The sequence below is a fragment of the Nicotiana tomentosiformis genome, chromosome 7 (genome assembly GCF_000390325.3).
Source record: "Nicotiana tomentosiformis chromosome 7, ASM39032v3, whole genome shotgun sequence".
NCBI lineage: Eukaryota > Viridiplantae > Streptophyta > Magnoliopsida > Solanales > Solanaceae > Nicotiana > Nicotiana tomentosiformis.
In genome coordinates this window covers 128602946-128611845 of record NC_090818.1, presented here as the reverse complement: position 1 = coordinate 128611845, position 8900 = coordinate 128602946, and the positions used below count along the sequence as shown (strand labels likewise).

General features: G+C 36.2%; 1 pseudogene; it reads right to left on the bottom strand.

The window, feature by feature from the left end:
- Positions 1 to 762: 762 nt before the first annotated feature.
- On the bottom strand, positions 763 to 8386 carry LOC104104665 (subtilisin-like protease SBT4.15; annotated as a pseudogene).
- Positions 8387 to 8900: the final 514 nt, after the last annotated feature.

Sequence of the window (8900 nt, the reverse complement as noted above, 5' to 3'; positions counted from 1 at the left end):
AACATATATTGCTGGTATAACAGTAGACATGGCTGTGTCTGAAAAATCATCTGTTGACATTATATCTCCAGCACCTCCATATTTTTGTGTGATGGCATCTTGATTATTATTTTCAAGGCATAAAAACTATGTTTCCTTTCACTTTACTCCCATCTAAACTACCATCATCACAATCACTGCATAGGAGTATTAATTAAGAACATTATTTAAATTGAAGTTCCAATCTAATATTGCTATACCCGGGGATGGAGTTAGGTGGGTGAAAAGGGGTACATACCCTCTCGCCGAAAATTATACTATATATATATTTAAATTATATTTAAATTGAAGAACATTATTTAAATTGAAATTCCAATCTAATATAGCTATATCCAGGGATGGAGTTAGGTGGGCGGAAAGGGGTTCAGACCCTCTCGTCGAAAAATTATAAATATGTATGTATATGTTGAATTCCCTTAGCTTCTTAGCGCGTTTACTTTTTATAAGTTTTGAATCTCTTAGCGAAGATCTTGCTTCCGCAACTTGCTATAACTTGCTCAATTTTTGAATATTTTTGGTACGTACCTGGGATCTACGTCGCTTCCTGCGGTTTCATTTTTGGCCAAGATTCCACTTGTTAAAGGTGACATTTTTCCATTTGTGTCAAAGAGGTTGAGAGAAATTCCCTAACCGAATGTACACGGGAAGAAAAAAAAGAATTTAACTTCTATATATATATATATATATATATAAAAGATACGACAATCGAGATATAACAGGAGATCAGTAACTTACTGTAAACGATTCGCCATTACCCGGTTGAGTAGTAGTCTCAAATTGCCTATCAATACTAGTAGCAGCCACAGTCATAATCCAAGGTGCAACATTTTCAACTTGTGACAAATCAGGCCCATCATTTCCTGCTGAACAAGAAGTCAAAATTCCCTTTTTCATAGCATGAAAAGCTCCTATAGACATTGAATCTTTGAAAAAACTCCTTGCAGGTCCTCCAATGGATACTGATATAATATCTACACCATCACTAATTGCAGCATCAAACGCTCCCAAAAGATTTATGTCTGAACATCCAGAGCTCCAGCATACTTTATATGCAGCGATTCGCGCTGACGGTACGCCTCCACGGGCTGTTCCATTGGCAAAGCCATCTAAATTGGCACCAGGGACTGGTATTCCAGCTGCAGTAGAAGCTGTGTGTGTACCATGACCCTCAAAATCTGCTGGACTAATCTCATTAGTAGCTGCTTTTTTGTCTACGATTGAAAAATTGTGCTCCAATCACTTTGCTGTACAAAAATTGGAAAAGAATTAATTAAATATACATTTGTCAAAAATAGGCGAAATACAAAATTGAAACTAATTGCATTCGCCAGCCAAAAAGTATATGAAGTATGTATATACAGGTAACCATCCGGAAAACAAATGTGAGATTAGAACGAATATAAGGCAAGTTATCTACTATCATAGGCGGACACACAATATAGGAAGTGGGTTAATAATTTGTATATATTTAAGAAATTTCTTAAAAAAATACATGATTTGGACTAAAGTTACTGAGTTCGGCGAACTCGTATGTTCTACACTCCCTCCGCCCCTGACTACAAGTCTACAACTGGTTAAAGTAGTGTAAAAATTTGTTATACTGTCAAGTGTAAATTAGTTTAACTCGAGTATCAAATTTCGAACGTCGAACTTATACTTTCAAATAGTGCAGTGCACTTAGTGGTAAGTGTTGCGACCAAACACACTCACGCAAGTATACGCGGTCGTCAAGTAATAAAGTGACTCAAAGTCGGATGTCGAACCCACGAGGACTTATGATTAGCTATTAACTAAATTAGCCTATCTTAATTATCTAAATAAGAATTAAATCTAAAAATATTTTATTCTAACTAATTAAATAAGAAAAATATAAATAATAAACTTTGAACAGAGGAAGAGCAGATTTTAATGATATCAATGTAATGAAAACGATCTAGGGTTATGGTCTATCTAACAATCCTATTGTATTCTTCAATTGAATTGACCGACTAATTTATCTAGCTTATTGGTTGACAGGGTTAATATTGCTCATAAGAATCTGTCGAGTTCTTACTCGCCTATTCAAGCTAACCTAACGCCTATATGTCTATGGAGTTAGAATCAACAAGAACGCATTTATAATTCCTGTAAATCAACCAAGCAAGGCAATTAGGTATATGTCTATCCTAACCACGAATCCATTCCCCGATGCCCGAGTTCAAGAACTTGCCCTACTCAATCCTATATGCAATATAGAATTCCCACTTTCGAGTTCAATTCTAGATTCGTAGATAATATTCAATTGGTGATCAAGCAATTAAATAATTAAGTGCAAGATTGAATAAATAAACTAATATGATAAATCAAGAAGTCAAAATCAATATCCGAATAACAATAGTCATGAAAGAACCACAACCCTAGAACGTGAAGTTTAGCTCCATATAGACATGGTAGCCAAACAACAAATCATATAAAGAAACATAAAAATTACTAAGTTTGGTGGGAGAAAGATGGAACTTGATGAATTCCGGCCTCCACAGCTTTGTCGTGGCTTTTTTTCCCCTTCCCAATATGTTAGATGCCCTAAAAGAGGCGTTTTTAGCTTATATATTGCGTACAAAAGTCGTGGGCCAAAGTTCTCCTATTCCTAATCCGACTTGGCTACAGGGATTGATGCTGGGGTGGATGCGTCGCATCCACCTCGTCCTCCACTTCTCAGCTTTGCATGTGAGGGTAGACGCGACGCATCCAGCCTTCTCTTCTACTTCCCAGTTTCGCACGCGATGGCGAACGCTATGGCCCAACTTCACTGCTAAGGTTGCACGCAGGATGATGTTTTCCTAGGTTGGATGCGACGCATCCAACCCTTCTTCCTCTGGCTAAACCACCTTTTCTTCATATTTTGCACTCCGAACACCTTAAATCGTCACACATAACTTAATTAGTCATCAAACCAATAATTAAACCATGTTGGGCATTTTAAAGATCAAATAGCATCAAAAAGCGGTTAAAACATGGGTAAAGTAACATCAACACATATCGAAATATGCCCAACATCACCACCCCACACTTAAACCTTTGTTCGTCCTCGAACAAACCATCCCTATAGTAAACAAAATAAAATTAAGCTCTTATCATTCAAAGCACACTGCACCTATGACCGTGGTTATTTGCAACAATTAGGCTCTAGAATATGCATCATATGCCCTTCCCTTTTCTTATGCCCTTCTTTAAACATATTCGAACAAAGACAACATGCTCACAACAATCCTAACCTCAAAAACCGACTCAATGTCACTATGTACTCATGGCTTGAACACCCAACATCATAGAGAAGTCTAATAACGTTACCTATCCCTCGTGAAACCATGTGCCCTCACAACAAGAACAAGAGAGTGAGTTCAATCCACACATTCGAATCTCATGATCAAATATATTTTAATGACTCACATATATCAAAGAAAATCGCTCACTCTCACAAAGAAGTCACATGCATGCAATTGGTACCATATGCTTGCCCTTAATGTAAATCTCTACTAATGTAAGCTCGCTCGATCTAAAATCAATTAGGACTTTTTCATGGTTGTAATGTGGGCTAAGGGACGGGTAGGATATATTTAAGGAATAGTGACTCACCCTCCTAAGCACTTTAATACATCACAAAATTACTTTAAGCATTTTTTTTCTTCAACCCCACTTCAATTTCACAAACAATATCACCCCCAAAACAGTCCCTTTTTCTTTAAGCACTACTTTAGTTCATACCCACTAGCAAGAACAAGACAACAATTTATTCATCTATATTTTTCTTTTCTTTTTTTTTTCTTTCAATTTTCGCTAGTGGCGTATTATTTTACAAAATAAGTGCACCCTTTTTTTCTTTCATTGGTTCCACTCAAAAGTCACCCCACACTTAGTCCCTTCTTACTTCTTTTAGTGCTCATCTAACAATTAAAGTGCTTTAAGAGGTAAAAGGATCAAAACAATGTCAATTAAGAATAAAAAGGGTATAGGCTTGTAATGTGGGTACCAAATAAAAGGTCTACAGGCTCAAAAGGGTTAACTAGGGATAGATTTTATTTGTGATAAGCAATAAGCTCAAAAAGATCAAAGAAATCCTAAAATCATTTTTCAAACCGAGCATCACCTAAAATTTCGCTTCAACTCACATACCGGGCAAGTTCTAGACACAAGTACAATACATGGACAACACAAAAAACCTCACCACACATGGCACATGACTCACTAAGGACGATCACATTCCGACTCTCAAGTAATGCAAGTATTCACGGAGCCACGAGATATTAAGTATTAAACACAAGGTGAACATAAGTCATGTAAACGAGACATAGGCGCCACAAAACATGCTATCCAATTTAACAAGGCATCATCAATAAATTCAAATCATACAGAAGATACTACACATGCGAAAGTATAAATATGTTACTATCAAACAAGTCAAGGGCGCCTAGGTTCATCATTCTTGCTCCTTTTATTCCCTAAATTCCTAATCTACTCGGAAAGAAAAAAACTACCCGGTTCAAACTACATCCCATGGAAAAGAACCGAGGCACAAAGAAAAACCACAGGGGATTATTACTACCTAAAGAAAGCTAAAAGACATATTTTGGATTTTTGTTTAGATTTTAATCCCTCAAGAAAACTGTCTAGGAGATCAATCGTCGGGAAAAGTCCAATTTTTCTACTTTTTCGTTTTTTTTTTTAATTTCTTTTTTCTTTTTTTTTTTCACAAAAGCTACTACACTTAAGAATGAGTACTACAACTAAGCTAAAATAGCACAGAAACTCATCCAAACGATCTCCTCACCCCACACTTAAAATTTTGCAATGTCCTCAATGCACATTATAAATAATAAGAGGGTAAACGAGACTCCCTGGTAGGCCAAAGGCCGAAGCAATAGCGGCTCACGAGGTACTCAGACTTCCCCCAGGCATCGTCCTTTGTGTGGGCACCCCACACTTAGTCCTCATCATCTAGCTCGCTTTTGCACTCTTCTAATGGCTTTGCTTCCTATGCTCATAATCCTACAAAACAAAAATAAATACTACAAAATAATAAAAATAAAATAAAATAAAAAGTAAACAAAAATAAAAGAAAGCAGTAATGCTGGGTTGCCTCCCAACAAGCGCCTGATTTAACGTAGCGGCACGACGTGAATCACTTTTTGCCTCCACCTCGAACTTATGAATTGAGCCCCTAACATGGCATCCAGTTTGCGGCTATGCTCCAGTGGTGGGGCTACAAAGATAACCAGGCCAAGTAATAAATTTTTCACTCTACACTTCTCGGCCTTTAGATGAGGAATGTATTTTTTGCTTTTTGGCATGACAAATTCAAAAATATAGGCATCATGTTCCTCTTCCATTGACTCCTCCAAAGGCTTAGATGACTCGATTTCCATGTCATCATCCAAATACAATGTCGAAAAATATTTAGAATGAGGACCAACACGCCCCAACTTTAGAATTGTATTACTATTTATATCCTCATATGTGCACACATTAGAGTCTTCAAATATAACATTATCTGCTACCTCGCATGGCTCTAGTGTACTTTTCTCAACATGGGCATCATCAACAGAAATATGCTCGAATGATTGGCTCTCCACTTTTAGCTCCTCAATTTGGCGTATAAGCTCCTTTTCAGCTTCTGACAACTCATTACTATTTTGTTGGGCGATAGACGCAACAACCTTTGCATTTAATTTATCTTGCAAGTCGTGAATAGTAGTGACAAATTTATAGATCCCTTGTCCCAGTTTAGATCTTCCCTCTATAAAGTGTCTCATCCCATCAGTAAGTTCCTCATGTTGAGCTTCATATATTTCTAACTTTTCAGCCTGTTCTGCCAGCCAAGTTTGGCTCAAAATCTCCTCTTTTTCAAAAATTTTCTCTTGCTGGTACTCGCTCTCTTCATTCAATTCTTCCATATTGGCCTTCATTCTTGTGATTGCTGCCCTCATTCTTTTCATATCTTTTTTGAGTTCATCCTGTTGCTCTGCTACTTGCCTCAGAATATCCCTAATATATGCATCAGGCTCCATATCCTGCACTTCTTTGCCCCTATCAAACTCAGAAACATCATTAGAAAGATCATAATAAGGGCTCAGAGAAGGATGAACAGGATTAGGACAACCATCCCAATGGCCATCTTGACCATCACACATATTACAAATATTCCACTTAAAGGATTGAGATTGTGCGCACAAATCGGTCCCGGGAATATTCTGACAATTTTTCCACCAGTGGGGTCTTCCACAATATGGACAAGGATCATCAAAATAAGAATAACCATCATTCGAATAATTTTCATTCCAAGATGCCATGTTAAAATAAATAACAAATACTAACTAAACTAAAAAAAATGAATAGATAAAAAAAATGTCTAATCTAGAAAAATAGCTAATTTCTAAGTCCCCGGCAACGGCGCCAAAAACTTGTTGCGACCAAACACACTCACGCAAGTATACGCGGTCGTCAAGTAATAAAGTGACTCAAAGTCGGATGTCGAACCCACGAGGACTTATGATTAGCTATTAACTAAATTAGCCTATCTTAATTATCTAAATAAGAATTAAATCTAAAAATATTTTATTCTAACTAATTAAATAAGAAAAATATAAATAATAAACTTTGAACAGAGGAAGAGCAGATTTTAATGATATCAATGTAATGAAAACGATCTAGGGTTATGGTCTATCTAACAATCCTATTGTATTCTTCAATTGAATTGACCGACTAATTTATCTAGCTTATTGGTTGACAGGGTTAATATTGCTCATAAGAATCTGTCGAGTTCTTACTCGCCTATTCAAGCTAACCTAACGCCTATATGTCTATGGAGTTAGAATCAACAAGAACGCATTTATAATTCCTGTAAATCAACCAAGCAAGGCAATTAGGTATATGTCTATCCTAACCACGAATCCGTTCCCCGATGCCCGAGTTCAAGAACTTGCCCTACTCAATCCTATATGCAATATAGAATTCCCACTTTCGAGTTCAATTCTAGATTCGTAGATAATATTCAATTGGTGATCAAGCAATTAAATAATTAAGTGCAAGATTGAATAAATAAACTAATATGATAAATCAAGAAGTCAAAATCAATATCCGAATAACAATAGTCATGAAAGAACCACAACCCTAGAACGTGAAGTTTAGCTCCATATAGACATGGTAGCCAAACAACAAATCATATAAAGAAACATAAAAATTACTAAGTTTGGTGGGAGAAAGATGGAACTTGATGAATTCCGGCCTCCACAGCTTTGTCGTGGCTTTTTTTCCCCTTCCCAATATGTTAGATGCCCTAAAAGAGGCGTTTTTAGCTTATATATTGCGTACAAAAGTCGTGGGCCAAAGTTCTCCTATTCCTAATCCGACTTGGCTACAGGGATTGATGCTGGGGTGGATGCGTCGCATCCACCTCGTCCTCCACTTCTCAGCTTCGCATGCTAGGGTAGACGCGACGCATCCAGCCTTCTCTTCTACTTCCCAGTTTCGCACGCGATGGCGAACGCTATGGCCCAACTTCACTGCTAAGGTTGCACGCAGGATGATGTTTTCCTAGGTTGGATGCGACGCATCCAACCCTTCTTCCTCTGGCTAAACCACCTTTTCTTCATATTTTGCACTCCGAACACCTTAAATCGTCACACATAACTTAATTAGTCATCAAACCAATAATTAAACCATGTTGGGCATTTTAAAGATCAAATAGCATCAAAAAGCGGTTAAAACATGGGTAAAGTAACATCAACACATATCGAAATATGCCCAACATCAGTAAGAACTTTAGAGGTCGAACTCGTTAAATTTAAATCGTGAATCCGTCTCTGGACGTATAATATTAGAATAATTAAGTAGAAATAGAATCATCTAAAATGTCTATATATGTAATTAGATGGTAAATTTTTTTACTTGTTGCAACCAGTGAAATTGACACTCTGATCACATTTGCCCTTCCATTTTGCAAAAGGAGGTCCAAAGCCTGTGTCATTGAAGCTTTGTGATCCCATCCATATACCTACAAACTCAAAAGAAAAATCCAAAAACAAAAGGGTGAAAAAGAACACACAAAGTTAAAACTTTAATCAAATAACATTCCACAAAAATAAGCATGAATTAATTTTTCATCTCTTTCTTTTTTTGTTAATTCTATATAATATAATTAACCTGTATCTAAGACTGCTACAATTGTATCACTCTCAGCTTGTTGATTTCTTTGTAATGTCTCCGTCATTCCAATAAAATCCCAAGATCTTGTTGTTAGAAGTCTTCTCACTGTATTTGGAAATACGGACACAATCCCTTCTTTTTATGTAGTAGAACGAAAGAAAACTTTTTAAACTTATGATATTATATATGATAGGATAATTTTTGTGTAGCTATAAAACATTAAAATTTGTGATCTGAAACACATTATAACATCAGTTTGGCATTAATGGTAAACCAAGAAATTTAAAGTTTTTTTTGTCAAAACTTTAAATTGAAATAATGTAACATAAATTGAAACGAAAGAAGTATATATTACGTGCGCGATAATCTTTCTGTTTCATCAGGCAACAATCTCGCTGCAAATGCATTAAAGCTCCTTCCATAACTATGTATCTTAGATTCTCTAGCTATCGCCTCGCTGAAATTCAAGATCATTAATAAAAAATTAAACATATAAAATAAAAAATTTATTTTACTGTTAAAGAAAAATATATTTGGATTTATTTGAAGGATTTAAGAATTTACTCTCCAATAGTCTCTGAAAGCAAGCTGTGATGATCATCCAACAATAAGGTTGTATCTTCTGGTAATTCTCCCATATAAACTATGTAGGGCTGTTACACATAATCACAATAGTAGGA